Source organism: Delphinus delphis, chromosome 1 (genome assembly GCF_949987515.2).
Source record: "Delphinus delphis chromosome 1, mDelDel1.2, whole genome shotgun sequence".
Taxonomy (NCBI): Eukaryota; Metazoa; Chordata; class Mammalia; order Artiodactyla; family Delphinidae; genus Delphinus; species Delphinus delphis.
This window is the reverse complement of record NC_082683.1, coordinates 56,228,287-56,245,358: the sequence shown is the minus strand read 5'-3', so window position 1 is coordinate 56,245,358 and position 17,072 is coordinate 56,228,287. Positions and strand designations below refer to the sequence as shown.

At 38.5% G+C, this 17,072-nt stretch overlaps 1 protein-coding gene across 1 annotated transcript in view; it reads right to left on the bottom strand.

The window, feature by feature from the left end:
* Positions 1-17,072, bottom strand: part of PDE4B (phosphodiesterase 4B) — a 481,867-nt gene that overhangs the window by 432,600 nt on the left and 32,195 nt on the right. The window lies entirely within an intron of this gene.

Sequence of the window (17,072 nt, the reverse complement as noted above, 5' to 3'; positions counted from 1 at the left end):
GAAAATGACCATCAGACTAGTATTTTCAATCAAACAAAGCAATCTTTTAAGAAAGAGAGAAAGTAAAGGCAAACTCAGACCATCACCAAACCTTCACTAAAGGAACTTCTGAAGGATGTAATTCAAGAAGTAATGATCCCAGGGCAACAGATCTAAGAGGAAAGAGCAAATGGTGAGCAAACAAAATGGAAGATGTGTTACTTAATCCAAATAAACAAATATGATAAGAACATCAGATATGTGGCAGTTGTTTAAAAATAGGGCAGAACTAAATTAGCATGATAAATAAGGAAAATATTTGAAGATTTTGAGGCTTTTTTTTTGAGGGTTGTGGCTTAAGAGTAACCACTAAGAATAGTAGAAAAAAAAGAATAAAATTGTGAAAAAACTACTTCAATCAATCAAAAAAAATCAAAAGAAGAAAAATGCCTAGAGGGAACTCCTTCGCAGTCCAGTGGTTGGGACTTCACGCTTTCATTGCCAAGGGCCCAGGTTCAATCCCTGGCTGGGGAACTAAGACCCCACAATCTGCACAGCACGGCCAAAAAAAAAAAAAAAGGAGAAAAATGCAGAGAGAACAAAAATAATATGATAGAAACAAGCCCAGTGGTACCAATAATCATAATGACTATGAAAGGCTTAAATTTGTCCTTTAAAAAACAGAGATTATAAGACCAGAAAGAAAAACAAAACAAAACCATTCCAGATATACACTATTTATGAGAAACACTCCTAGCTCAAAAAGACATGGAAATTTTGAAAACAAATGCATGTAAAAAGGCACCCTAGACAAATACATGATGGACAAAAAAACAAAAACAAAATATCAGACAAAATAGAGTTAAAGTCTATCATTATTAGCACTAAAGTGAGTCACTATATAGAGATGGAAAGTTTATTACATCAAGAATACATAAAATTATACTAAAGGTATTTGCAGCACATATAACTGACAAAACATAAGTATTCAAAATATGTAAAGAATGCCTGAAAATCACTAATAGAGAAGAAAATACAGAAAATGGATAAAACACACAAGCATGTCACAGAAATAAAAACAAAATGGTAATAAGCAACTCTATGCCCACAAAACTGATGTACATAAAATGGACCAATTCCTTCAACGACACAATCTGCCAAAACTCACACAAGAAGACACAAATGATCTGAATAGGCCTATATCTATTAAAGAAATTAAATCAATAATTAATAACCTTCCAAAACAGAAAGCACCAGGCCTAGCTGGGTTCACTGGTGAATTCTACTGAACATGAAGGAAGAAAGTATACCAATTCTCCACAATCTCTGTTAGAGGACAGAAGCAGAGGGAATACTTCCTAACTTATTCTATGAGGCCAGCGTTACCCTCATACCAAAAACAGACAAATACATACCAAGAAAAGAAAACTACAGAGCAATATCTCTCATAAGCATATATGCATAAATACTCAACAAAATTTTAGCAAATTGAATCCAAAAGGTATAAAAAGAATTATACATGACAACCAAATGGAATTAAATGGTACGCAAGGCTGGTTCAACATTCGAAAATCAATTAGAATGATCCATCACATCAACAGACCAAAGCAAAATCAGATGATAATATCAATAGATGCAGAAAAGCATTTGACAAAATCCAACACTTATTCATAATAAAAACTCCCAGTAAACTAGAAATAGAGGAGACTTTCTCAACTTGATAAACTATAAAAACCTACAGCTAACATCATATTTAAGCATAAGAAACTTGAAACTTTCTCACTAAGAATCAGGTATAATGTAAGGATGTCCCCTCTCATCACTCCTTTTCAACAATGAACTGGAAGTCTTTGCTAATTCAACAAGGCAAAAAAAGAAAATAAAAGGTATATAGATTGGGAAAGAAGACATAAAACTGTCTTCGTTCACAGATGACATGATCATTTATGTAGAAAATCCAAAAGAATCAACAACAACAAAAACCTTCTGGAACAAATGAGCAAATATGGCAAGGTTGAAGGATACAAGATTAATATAAAGTCAATTGCTTTCCTATATAGTAACATTGAACAAGTAGAATTTGAAATTTAAAATGCAGTACCATTTACAATAGCACTCCTCCAAAATAAAATGCTTAGGTATAAATCTAATTAAATATGTACACTATATATAGGGGGAAAACTACAAAACTCTGATGAATGAAACCAAAGAGGAACTAAATAAATGGAAAGATATTCCATGTTTATGGATAGGAAGACTCAATATTGTCAGGATGTCAGTTCTTCTCAACATGATCTACAGATTCAATACAATCCCAATCAAACTTCCAGCAAGCTACTTTATGGATATCAAGAGACTGGTTCTAAAATTTAGATGGACAATAGCCATGCACTATTGAACGAGAAGAACAAAGTTGGAGGACTGACACTACTTGATCTCAGGACATACTATAAAGCTACAGTAGTCAAGACAGTGTGGTACTGATGAAAGAAGGGACAACTAGATCAATGGAATAGAAGATAGAGCCCAGAAATAGATCTCCATAAACATAGTCAAGTCATCTTTGACAGAGAAACAAAGGTAATACATGGAGCAAAGTCTCTTTAGTAAATGACACTAGAACAACTGAACATCGATATGCAAAAAAAAAAAAAAAAAAATATCTGGGCACAGACTATACCCTTCACAAAAATTAACTCAAAATGGATCAAAGACATAGGTGTAATATGTAAAACTAAAAAACTCCTAAAAGATAACATATGAGAAAATCTAGGTGAACTTGAGCATGATGGCTTTTTGATACAACACCAAAAACACAGTTCATGAAAGAAATAACTGATAAGCTGTACATCATTAAAATTAAAATTTTCTGCTCTGCAGAAGACAATGTCAAGAAAATTAGAAGATGGGCCAAAGACTGGGAGAAAATATTTGCAACAGACATCTGATAAAGGACTGTTATCCAAGATATACAAAGAACTCTTAATACTCAACAATAAGAAAATAAACCCAATTTTAAAATGGGCCAAATACTTTAACAGACACTGCACCAAAGAAGATATACCAATGGCAAATAAGCATATAAAAAGATCATATGGAGCTTCCCTGGTGGCGCAGTGGCTGAGAGTCCGCCTGCCGATGCAGGGGACGCAGGTTCGTGCCCCGGTCCAGGAGGAGCCCACATGCCGTGGAGCGGCTGGGCCCGTGAGCCATGGCCGCTGAGCCTGCGCGTCCGGAGCCTGTGCTCCGTAACGGGAGAGGCCACAACAGTGAGAGGCCCGCATACCACAAAAAAAAAAAAAAAAAAAAGATCATATGTCATCTGGGAAAATGCAAATTAAAACAACAAGATACCATTACACACCTATTAGAATGGCCAAAATCCAGAACACCGACAAAACCAAGTGCTTGTGAGGATGTGGAGCAGCAGGAACTCTCATGCATTGCTGGTGGGAGTGCAAACTGGCACAGCCACTTCGAAAGATGGTTTGGCAGTTTCTGACAAAACGAAACATACTCTCACCACACAATCCAGCAATTATGTTCCTTGATATCTACCCAAAGGATCTGCAAACTTATGTCCACTCAAAACCTGCACAGGGATGTTTATAGTAGGTTTATTTATAATTGCCAAAACTTGGAGGCACCAAGATTCTCTCCAGTAAATAAACAGATAAATAAATATGGACATACAGACAATGGAATATTATTCAACACTAAAATGAAAGGTGCTTTCAAGCCATGAAAAGATATGATGGAACTTTAAATGCATATAACTAAGTGAAAGAAGCCAATCTGAAAGGATACGTACATATGATTCCAATATATGACTTCTAGAAAATGCAGAACTATAGAGACAATAAAAAGATCAATGGTTTTGGGGGGGGGGATGAATAGGTGGAACACAGAGAATTTTTAGGACAAAAACTTTGTATTATATTATAGAGATGAATATATATTCATAGAACGTACAGCACCAAAGGTGAACCCTAAAGGAAACTGTGGACTTTGGGTGATTATGATGTGTCAATGTAGGTTCATCCTTGGCAAAAAAAAGAAAAAGTACCATTCTGAAGAGTGAGGTTGATAATGAGGGAGACTGCATGTGGAGGCGGGGAGCAGAGGATGTATGGGAAATCTCTGTACTTTCCTCTCAACTTTCTTGTAATCCTAAAACTGCTCTAAAAAATAAAGTCAAAAAATGGCAAATAAACCTTGAAAATTTGCTGAAATTCATTAGTAATTATGTAACACAAATTAAAGCCACAATGAGATATCGTTACATACTGACTAGATTGGCAAAAAACAAGATGTCTGAAAATATCAAGGGTAAGATAGTGAATAGATAAATAGGAACTTTTACACACTGCTGGTAGGAATGTACATTTTCGACCTCTTTGAAAAATAACAGTGTTTCCTGGTAAAGTTCAGGGTGTACACCCTCTATGCCAGCAGTGTCACCAGTGCATATTTCTTAGAGAAAATCTTGCACAAATGTACCAGGGAGACAAGTATACATAACATTCACAACAATAGAAACAAAGGTAACAAGTTTATTTCAAGCTCCACCTTACTTTATCTCACTCATTATTTCAGGTATTTCACAAACATTTACTGAAAGTCACTGGAAAGTCACCGGAGAACCGCACAAGGAGAAAACCCTCAGAAAATCAAGGAACTACAATCTATATCTATATCGCTTTGTATATCTACATCTAAAATAGCATCTATGCACGATGTAATACTCTGTGTGCATATGTATGTGCCAGCAGGTGTGTATGTGTGTTTTAAATAAAGTGGCTTTGAGAACATGGAGGAAGGAGTGAACTATTATGCTTGGAAAGGAGAATAATTGATGGAAAGGCCTCAGAGAGGAAACAATGAGATGCTATCACTGTTACTAAAACCAACACCTTTCGTTTCCTGAATTAAAACAGGACCATTCAACCAAGAAACTAAAAATACTGCTCTTTAAAATGTGCTGAGTTATGACGTTCTCAAACCTTAAATATGCCCCAGTGGTAAGAATGAAACTTTGGCAATTATAGCAGCTCTCTGAGTTTCAGCACATCATTTAGAAAGCACTGCTTCAGGTTAAATATCAAGAAGAATTTGCTGACAGCATGAAATAGCCTTGAAGAAAACTGTGGAATCTTCTCTGGATCCCTCTTAAAATATCCCAGGAGCTAGGGATTCCCTGGTGGCGCAGTGGTTGAGAGTCCGCCTGCCGATGCAGGGGACACAGGTTCGTGCCCTGGTCCAGGAGGATCCCACATGCCGCAGAGCGGCTGGGCCCGTGAGCCATGGCCACTGAGCCTGCGCGTCCGGAGCTCCGCAATGGGAGAGGCCACCTAATCAGTCTGGAACCTAAAGACATTTGAGTGACTTCTGTATGCCATGACATACTTATGGTTCTGTATTTGCTGAATTATAAGAGATGGATTTCTTTTTCTAGATCAATAACTTGCTTATTATTCCATTTAATTTAGTTAAAACATATTTGTTCAGTTCCTAATATATTCCAGGCATGCTGTGAGGTCTCAGAAATACAGAAATGAATAAGACACACCCTGTCCTCAAGAAACTCAGAGATCAATAGACTAGCATGCAATACAGTAGGTGATTGTTTTTCTTCCAGTTTTATTGAGATACAGTTGACATACAGCACTGTATAAGTTTCAGGTGTACAGCATAATAATTTGGCTTACATACATCATGAAATGATTATCACAATAAGTTTAGTGAACATCCATCATCTTATATAGATACAAAATTAAAGAAATAGAAAATTTTTGTATGTGATGAGAACTCTCAGGATTTACTCTCTTAACAGCTTTCATATATAACATACAGCCATGGTAATTATATTTTTCATGTTGTACATGACATCCCTAGCACTTATTTACCTTATAACTGGAAGTTTGTACCATTTGACCACCTTCATCCAGTTGCCTCTCCCCCCACCCCCGCCCACACCTCTGGTAACCACAAGTCTGTTCTCTTCTTCTGTTTTTTTTTTTTTTGAAGTATAATTGACCTACAACACTATGTTAGTTCCTATCATACAACATAGTGATTTGATACTTCTATATATTTCAAAATGATCACCATGAGTCTAGTTACTGTATGTTACCATATAAACATATTATATATTTATTGACTATACTCCCACACTGTACATTTCATAACCATGACTCATTTATTTTGCAACTGGAAGTTTATACCTCTTAATCTCTCTCACCTATTTCTTTCCTCCCATCATTCCCTTCCCCTTTGCCCATTTTAAAATTGGGTTTTCTTTTTACTATTGAGTTGTAAGAGTTCTTTATACTCTTGCTATAAGTCCCTTATCAGATATATGATCTGCAAATATTTTCTTCCATTCTATGGCTGTCTTTTCAATTTCTTGATAGTGTTCTTTGAAGCACAAAAGTTTTAAATTTATACAAAGTCCAATTTATCCTGCTGTTGTCGTTGCTATTGCTTGTGCTTTTGATGTCATATCTAAGAATCCACTGCCAAACCCAAGGTCACAGAAATTGACCTCTGTGTTTTCTTCTAAGAGTTTTATAGTTTTAGTGTTTACACTTAGGGCTCTCATCCATTTGAGTTGATTTTTGTATATGGTGTAAAGTAAGGTTTCGACTTCATTCTTTTGCATGTGGCTATCCAGTTGTTCCCGCACCATTTATTGAAAACAGTGTTCTTTCTCAACTGAATGGTCTTGGCACCCTTGCCCAAAATCAATCGACCACGGGTGAATTTCTGGACTCACTTCTGTTCCATTGATCTGTATGTCTATCCTTATGCCAGTAACAGTCGGTCTTGAAGTAGGTGATTAACAGATGTGTTACTTGTAACATCAGAACTATGGTTACAAAATTCAAAAGGGGATCAGGAGGAATTCCCCAAAGAAGCAAAATGTGAGCTGGATTTGAGTGACAAAGGTTATGGTTAAGATACTAGACAATGAACTGAGAGAAAGAGGCATAAATCCCTACTCTTCAGGAAACAGCCTAGAGTACCAGAATGAGCTTTGTGTGAAGCAGACCTGGGCTTGAATCACAAGTCTCACTGTTATTAATACAAGCTTGAGCAACTTACTTAAATGCTTCACTTGTGTATGTGTATGTGTGTGTTAGCTTGCACACATGTGCCACTTATACCGTAGTAATGGATTATGCCTTTGTTGTTGTCATCGTTTTTTTTTTAGGCAATGGGGGAAGACACATTTCTGTGGGTAGAGAATAGAATATCCCCTAAACGGGTAGATGTTCCCCCAATACCATGCTTGACTTTAGAGGGTATTTCATAAACTGTCCATGGCCTGGAGAAGCACTTGTCTACATTTCTTGTCCCAGTCCTCAAAATAGAAAGTCACTGTGTCTTAATACCAGGTTTACGGGCTGTGCCATAACTGACATTGAGACGGATATGGCTTCAGAGTATGGGGAAGGATTTAAGGAAAAGACAACATAAATCACTTAAATATATCTTCTCCTATAGAATGAATGCAATAGATTCTCTCATAACATATCATTTTCCAGCGGGCCAAACATCCATTATCTTACATCTGTGTTCCTGCTCATGGTTCTTGAGGTACTCACAAATTGTACAGTATTTTCAACAAAAACACAAACAGACATGAGTTTGGCTACTTTACTTTAAAAAGAATAAAAAGGATGTTTAATTTTTTTGAAAAAAAACTTCTAACTTGAAAAAAACTGCATGTAAAATATGCAACAAAGTGACATTCCAATAAAATATAAAGAAACTGGAAAAAGAAAGTGAAAAACTTGCATGAAGGATAAGATGTGTATACAAATAAACTTGAGACTCATTCTGGCCATTCTAGGTCTTGCTGTAGTTTCAGCTGAGGTGAGAGGCTTGAACAAATTAAGCATTATATTTCTATTTTTTTAAATTTTCTCTTAATATCCCAGTATTTTAAAAAATAAGAAAAAAAAAGAATTTAAGAAAAGTTCTATGCATCTAGATATTGCTTTACAGATGTGAAAAATCACAGCTATATATGACAGCAAACTATTTCCTTAAGTTAAATATTTGGGGTTTTTTTCCAAGATCATGATAATTTATGGTATGTAATTCCCTTAAAATGTGTGAACATGATATATAAACTGATAGTTTATTTTTTAATCTAAGTATTCATTAAGAGTTTTAATGACAATTCAGTTGCCACTGCCTCCGCAGAGCCAAATGTTGTAATTAATAAAAAATATTATCTAAGAACTACAATAACTCAAAAAAGGTGATCTAATTTGGCAATACTTTCTATTAAAAGCAAGTTCTCTGAACAATATAACTCATAATTATGCTGAAATAAAGGTAAGAAAAATAAATAGAATGGAATAAAAATAATTAATGACATACATTAATTGTATTATTCATTCAAATATCACTGGATCATTCACAGACCATTCACTATGCAAAATAATCATTAAGTTTAATCACCATTGATATTTTGCTAATGTGTACTCTTGTAAAAGCACATATACATATATTTTCTTTTAATTTCATAGTTATGAAGGTAGGAGAGCTATTAGTTTCTTAATGCTGCTATAAAAATTATCACAGACTTATTCGCTTAAAATAACACAAATGTGTTACTGAATAATTCTGAAGTTCATAAATCCAAACTTGGTCAGCAGGGCTGTGTTCTCTCTGATGGTTCTAGGGGAGAATCTATTTCCTCTCTTTTTCTATCTTCTAGAGGTTGCCTGCATTCCTCACTCATGGGCACCAAACCATGACTGTTGCTTGTTGTCACATGTCCTTCTCTGACTCACCTGCCTCCCTCTTATAAGGACCCTTGTGCTTACATGACTGAGTATTCCCGATAATCTCCCCACCTCAAGGTCTTTAATCACACCCACAAAGTCCCTTTATCACATAAGGTAATGTATCCACAGGTTCCAGGGATTGTGGGGCTGTTATTCTGCCCACACAGAGGATAAAGCTTCTTTTAAATCTTGCCCTGTTAAATTATAAATGTAAGTGTATGTTGTGTGGGACTCCAATTTATACTCTTGTTCCAAACCCTGTAAATGTTGGGGGTGGGCCTGATGTTCCCCCAAAATGACAGCCTATATAATAGGAAGGCACTGAGTTGATAAATTAGTATTGGGGCTGAAGAGAGAATTCCTGTACTTCTTTTGGCCTAGACTTCAAGTACCCTAAATATTGTTGAGGGTGCTTTGGAATTCCAAGGGTGAAAAATGTTCCAAGCCCTATGGAGGTGGCCTGAGAGCTAGTTGCTGAGATCCACTGCCAACAGGGGGCTATGCACTGATGATGACTAAGCAAAATCCAGTTTATTACCCTTTAGTGAACACCCTCTATGAGTCAGGTGCTCTGCTAATTGCTTAACTCTCATCATCTCACCTAATTTTCACAATAGCTTTAAAAGGTAGGTATTATTATTACGGGTGCAGAGCCTTAATATCAACATGATTAAGCGACAAGTTGGATTCAAAGTCTAGTTTGTCTAACTATAAAACTGGTGCTTTTAGCCACTATAATGCATTTCTATATTTGATGAATCATTGTATGTAATTATATATTACTGGGGAAGTTCATTTTCTTTTCATTATGGACAAGCCATTAGGAAAGTTGTTAAATGTTACAATTGTGTCATGGCAATTAAGGGTTTATTTGGCTTCAGTGGCACATGGGAAAGTACTCCCTGAGGTCAGAAGGATGTTATCAAAGGTGATCAGTAAAAGACTCCCTCAGACAGTGATTCTCAAACTTTAGCAGACCTCAGAATCACCTGGAAGGTTTATTAAAACACAGATTGTGGACCGTACACTTAGAGTTTCTAGTTTCATAGGTCTGGGGTGGAGCCAGTAATTTTCATTTTAACAAATTCTCCAGTGCTAATACTCTAGCTTGGAGACCACACTTTGAGAACATCATCTTAAGGAAAGGGGTTCCCTTAAGGAAAGAGAATCTCAGTAGATAAGAGTGAACCACAGGTTTCTGCCATGGTTTCCCACAGGGAGATTCACCTTCTGTTGCCAAATCTTGGAGTATCAGGATTTGTTTCCTCAGAGCAGAGATTCAAACCAAGCTTAGAATTATAAGTGGAATTTTGACAGCTAGGAAGGAGAAGATGAAAAGGGGATTCTGCAGCAAGTAGAAGGAAAAAATCACAAGCTAGAACAAGGGATTTATGTATGGGGGAAATGGAATATAAGCTGAAAGACAACTTTAGTGCAGACTTTGGAGAGGTTCGCTTAAAGAAACCATAATACCCTATTTTTTTAATGTAGATTTTCCAGTTTTCAAAGCACGTTAGCATGCATCACCATTTTTCAAGTGTTTATGGCACAGGGACTACTCATTCCGCAGTGTACTCTAAGCTTGTAGAGTGAAGAACAGGATGGTCCTAACCATAAACTGCTTTTTGTCAACTTGGGAGACAATGACTTATTTCCAGACCCTTCAAGAAGACTGAAGTCCTGAGCGAGGTTATACATTGTTTTGCTGGCAAAAAAGTAGAAATTCCCAAACTCAAACTGAAATAACAGAAAATCAAAATCTCACTCTCATCCATTTGTACACTACCTTCGGATCTTCTATATTCTCTTTCCTTTTTTACTTTCTGTCCCCTTTTCATAAATAGTGTACTGGTATAGAGACATTTTCACTTGTACATGGAAAGCAAAAGGGTAAAGCATTGTTCACAGTACAATCATGCCATTCCAAATGGGACAATGTCCTCATAATCTCTCACTCCAACTACTATAGAGTAAAAGTAAGGATAAGAAGGAGGGGGAAACGATGAAATTAACCAAGGGTCACAGTGGGGAATAACATTCTCAATTTGAGGATGCTGAGTTGATAGCAGACCAGGAGGGAACACCTCATTTTCATGAGGGTCCCTAGTTCAAAGACGGTGAATTAGGCATTTGGGACTTATGGTCAATGGGATTGAGTGTAATTTTGCTAAAAGGAAGGAAAGATAAACATAACTTTCCTACCTAAGCATAAAGAAGATTTCCAAATAGTTCAAAGAAATATATTTCTTACCTTGGATACAGAATAGAAAGAGTTTACTGATCATAAAGAGTGTAGAGTTCAGAATAGCTCTACCCTGTTGTACTGAATGCTGTTTATGTCCACCCAGATCCCCTCCTCAGGCTGGTGCACCCCTAACCTGTTTGCTGTAATTGTTGGAGATAACAATATAGAGAATTGCCCTGGACCAAATGGAAGCACCTTGCCTGGGAGGCTATACCTCTCCCCACTCTTCACCAGAGTTGACTCCGTCAGTGACCTGCTGGCGTGAAATAGAGAAGGTCGGCCCCCTTGCCTGAATGTGAGACTAGCTCTGTCATGCCATTTATGCTCTAGAGTATCTTGTGGGATCAGACTGAAGCCAGTCTTTACTGAGACCACATTCTTTTTTTTTAATTGAAGTATAGTTGATTTACAATATTGTGTTAATTTCTGCTATACAGCAAAGTTAATTTCAGTTATACATATATGTATAACTGGACGGCAGTCATAGTAAAACAAGGACAGAACTTAATTGCTAGCAGAGCTTCAGAAAAGGTTGAATCTCAGCCTAGGCAAGTCTCTTACACAAACTCGGTCCTGCAGAGAAGGAGAGGCATCCTGACACTTGGAAGGAGATATCTGTGAAGATACAGTTAAGAACTTCAAATCCTGAGGTTATTCTGAACCCTATGGGCCTGAAGAAATAGCCAATTCCCCCTTATCAGAAGATAGAGCTAGACACACACACACACACACACACACACACACCTGAAGTTATACAAAGGCCTCAAATGAGGCAAGTGCCTCAGACGATATTTCTTTTTTTAAAAAATATATTCATTTTATTTATTTATTTTTGGCTGCGTTGGGTCTTCATTGCTGCGTGTGGGCTTCCTCTAGCTGTGGTGAGTGGAGCTACTCCTCGTTGCGGTGTGCATGCTTCTCATTGTGGTGGCTTCTCTTATTGCGGAGCACGGGTTCTAGGCGTGCAGGCTTCAGTAGTTGTGGCGCACAGGCTCAGTAGTTGGGGCTCACAGGCTCTAGAGCTGAGGTTCAGTAGTTGTGGTGCACAGGCTTAGTTGCTCTGCAGCATGTGCGATTTTCCCGGACCAGGAATCGAACCCGTGTCCCCTGCATCGGCAGGCAGATTCTTAACCATTGTGCCACCAGGGAAGTCCCGATATTCCTTATCCTTCTCAAGATTTGCCCTACCTCCTCTGTTGGCTCATAATCAAATGTTATCAAATGAATCAAATGTTAGCATAGCCTAACTCAGGAAGTGCTGGGCCAGCTAAGGCAGAAGAGAAAGTATATGCCTAGAAAGCTTCAGGACTTGGATAACACATTACCATCAGGAACTAGGAGCAGTCCCTGATGGGCTAGATCAAGAGGGCACAGAATATAAAGGTGGATTGGGGAGAGTTTTGCAATATGATAGTACTTTCCACTGATACAGGATTTAATGTCCTAGTAGGGACCCTGGTGGCAGTTGTAACAGAATGCTGCAGAGGCTCTTAAAAGCTTGAAAAAACCAACGGCCTATATTAGACAAAATAGAGATGCCAGAATTGCTGTAGCAAAGTGTAGAAGAAGGGTTTAAAAATCAGACAGAAGCATGTATAGGCCCTCTATTAGACAGAAAACCCTGAAGCTATCCTTAGGAAGGCCCAGAAGACACTCCCTTTATAAAGGCAATGATGTTAGAGAGACAACTGCATGGTTCAATAGGCTGGGAATAACATCAGGAGATATTGTGATAGTACTGTGTTCCCCAATAGTGGTACGGATGATAGACTGGGAATAGCAGATGCCAGGTGGCAGCACATAACCATTAGAAGAGAGTTGGACAGAATTACTATAAACAGTAGCAAGTTCAGAATGAGTCAGCAAGGCCTAACCCACAAAATTTATGGAAATGGCCCATAGAACACAGGATTCCTAGGAACAAGATAGATGGGCAGCCAAAAAGGGTATAGACACATACATATAAAATAGAGATCAAGAACTGATGAGAAAAAGTTTGAGGTCAGCCACCCTCAATGAAAAGTTATGTTCACATGCCCAGTTCTCTGACCCAGAACACATCATCTAAAGGGAAGTCCCTGCAACACCACAGCTAGCCCTGTGGATTATGCAGACCTTTCAAAGCTATTGAACACAGATTGATGCTGATAACCAGAGATCCCAAATACCATCATGGCCTTCCCTTTAAGAGCAAGACGTGTGTGGAAGTCAGCTGATAAATGGTATCCTAACCATGTTTGTCTCACAGTGGTCACTTCCCTGGTTTCCAAATGCATAATTGGAACGAGTATATTTAGCAATTGGCAGAACCCTAACTTTGTTCCTTGAATTGTAAAATTAGAGATGTTTTGTAGGAAAGCCAAGAGAAGATCCTGAAAGTGCCCCTACAACCATTCCATGAGAATAATAATTTTTTTAATATTTATATTGCATCCATATAAATTTCTTAGGGCTATTATAACAAAGTACCATAAACTGGATGGCTTTATACAACCGAAATTTATTCTCTCATAGTTCTGAAGGCTGGAAGTCTGAAAGCAAGGTGTTAGCAGGGCCATGCTCCTTCCAAAGCCTCTAAGGGAGGATCTTTCCTGCCTCTCCAGCCTCTGGTAGCCCCCAGGTATCCCTTGATTTGTGGTAGTACAACTTCAATCTGCCTCCTTCTGTCTTCTCTCTAGCCGTCTTCCCTCTGTATCTGTATCTGTGTCTAAATTTCCCTCTTCTTATAAGGACACCTGTCTCACTAGATTAAGGGCCCACCCTACTCCAGTATGGGTATATCTTAACTAATTACATCTACGATGACCCTACTTCCAAATAAGGTCATATTCACAGGTACAAGAGGGTAGGACTTCAATATATCTTTGGGGGGATACATTTCAACCTATAACAGCATCTAAAAGGGGTGACAGAAATCAGTGCCACCCTCAAAATCTTAAAGAACATAGGAGTGGTAGTCCCCAGCATAACACTATTTAATACGCCAGTCTGGCCCCTGCAAAAGTTAGGTAGACCATAGAAGCTTATGGACTACCACAAGTTAATCAAGCAGTCACTTGAATTGCAGCTGCTGTACCACATGTGGTATATTTACCAAAGCAGATTTTTTTTTTTACATCTTTATTGGAGTATAATTGCTTTACAATGGTGTGTTAGTTTCTGCTTTATAACAAAGTGAATCAGTTATACATATACATATGTTCCCATATCTCTTCCCTCTTGCATCTCCCTCCCTCCCACCCTTCCTATCCCACCCCTCCAGGCGGTCACAAAGCACCGAGCTGATCTCCCTGTGCTATGCGGCTGCTTCCCACTAGCTATCTACCTTACGTTTGGTAGTGTATATATGTCCATGCCTCTCCCAAAGCAGATTAATACAGTCTTGACAAATGTTTTCTTTTTAATTCTTATCAGGAAGAAGAATAGTAAGTTCCCGTTCACATGGACAGACGACAGTGCACATCCACAGTCTTGCCTCAGGGCTGTTTTAATTCTCCTTCCTCTTGTCATAATATTGCCAGAAGAGCCTTGTGGACGTTCTGCAGATCATCACACTGGTCCACTATATTGACGATGCCATGTTAATCATATGCCTTAGAAGGATGCCTTAGAAAGACACACGTGCTCCAGAGGGAGACAAAACCCTGAAAGATTTAGAAGTTTGCACACAGGTAAAGTCCCTAGGGGTCCAGTGTTATAGGCATCCTGGGATATTCCCTTGAAAGTAAAGGATAAGTTATTACTTTACATCTCTTAGCAGTAAAAAAGAATCATAATGTTTGATGGGCATCTTTGCTTTTGAGAAGCAGCATATAATACACTTGAGAATACTGCTATGACCCATTTTTCAGATGATATAGAAAGCCATTGAGTTGAGCTCAGGGCAAGGAAAGGTTCTGTATAAGGTCTAGGAAGGTTGCTTGGACTACATCACCCATGGTACTGGAATTATTGATATTTGTGGCAGCAAAATACATGATGTACAGTACACACTCCTAGGTTTCTAGAGAAAAGCTATGACATCTATAGCAGAGAACTCTGAACTATTGATAAACAACACCTGGAATGTCTTGGGGCCCCATTAGAAACCGAGCATCAAACAATGGGATCTCAAGTGACATCAAGCGGACCATATAGCCAGAATTGCCCACCACTCGCTGTATGCAGTGGTACGCTAGAGACAGTTCATGTGCGTCCCCAGCAGCAATCCACCATAACATGAATGTGATACATCTGGGATCAAATGTGAGCAGGCCTAGAAATATATTTGTGCAGGGAGCTGCACAAATATATGTCCCAAACCCCCATGTCATCTGTCACTGTGACAGCAATGCTTTTCCCTCATTTCACACCTATGAACTCATGGAAGGCTTCCTGTGAGGAGGTGAGGAGGAAAAAGCCCAAGATGGGTACATGGCTAGGTCAACTCAGTATGTGGGTGTAAGCTAAAAATGAATTGCTATTGTGCTACAGAGCAGCCCTGGAAAATTGCAGTTAAGGGAAGAAAAAGAGAAGTGGACTGAGACTGGGATATATGAACTAAGGACTTAGCTGACTGGCTGGTCCGGACCCTGGAATATGCAACTTTTGAAGATGGGTATAGGAAGGTCAGGATAAGAGGCATGTGGATGAACCTATGAAGGTGGGCACAAAGTATGGGGATTGTTAGAGCACATGTTCATGCCTACCAGAGAGAATCCATTGCAGAAGAGAAAAGAACACCAAGGATGAATCAGAGAGTAGGTATCAGCCAGATTCTGCACGTGGCTACCCTGAAGCCTGGTCAATGGTCTTCTGAACAGAGTAGCCAGAGTGGTAGCAATGGAGAATATGAATGGACCTAATATCATGGGTTCCGCCTCTTCAAAGCTTATCTAGTAACTGCTGCTGCTTAAGGTTGGGCCTGCCAGCAACAGAGAGCAATGCAGAGACCATCCCTCAAGGAGATCAACCTGCCACCTGGCAGCAATTTGATTACATAAGATACTTTTCACGCAGTAAAATGGGTGAATGTTTGATCTATGTTTAATCAAGCTAGGACTTACATGTATTCTTGGTCTGAGTTTGCCTTTCTTGCCAACAGTGTCTCAGCCAGCCCACTAGCCAAGGACTCAAATTGTATAATGACCAAATTGGAATCCCACATATTATCAACTTGGGCCAAAGGATCACTTTACAGCAAAGGAGGTATGGTGGAGAGGAAACGCCAAGGGGTACACTAATCCTACTACCACCATACCATCTAGAAGTTGCCAGCATTAGAATGGAATGTAGTGGACTTAAAGTCATTATCGAGGTGCTAGCTTGAAGGAGACACCCTTATGGCATGGGGCACTGTACATGTTAAGTACTCTTAACATGCTTCGAGTGCCCCTCTTGGGAACCAGCACCACTAGACTCACAGAGCCTAAAGTGGGGGACTGTGAAGTCATAAATGGTCTCCAAATTGTCAAACTCAATTCACATTCCCTGCCCTAGCCTGAGGTCTTGGTAGTAAAAGTACAAGGAATAAAGTTTGGGGACACTTATGGCGCCCTAGCCTATGGAAGTTCATAGAGAAGAATGCTCTGTAATTGCCAAGTCTCTACACATAACAAAAACTAAACATATACTAATAGGAGTGTCAGAATTGGAAACCTACTGCAATTGACTATAATTTTACAGATGCGGCAAGATGGGTATCACTTAAAGTCCACTGGGGACCTGTATCAGTGAGATCGTGTAGTATGAAACAGGGTATATGGCTATACCCATAAGAGACCCAAAATCAGAACTTACTGAGATTTGGCACTTAATTTATACTCCAGTCCATTACAACATCTATTATATGGACAAGAGCTGCTCTTGTTAGGAAGTTAATTCTAACTGACATTTTGTAATGATTGTAGTCTAAAACATAATGTAACTACATAATAATGAGGAAATTGGTAAGGATAACTTGATTTATTTTTTAAAAAATCCTATCATAATACTAATATCAATGATCAAATGTATTAGGAAATTGAATTAAAATCCCTATAGAATTTTCTCCCAATGGAAGCTAATTG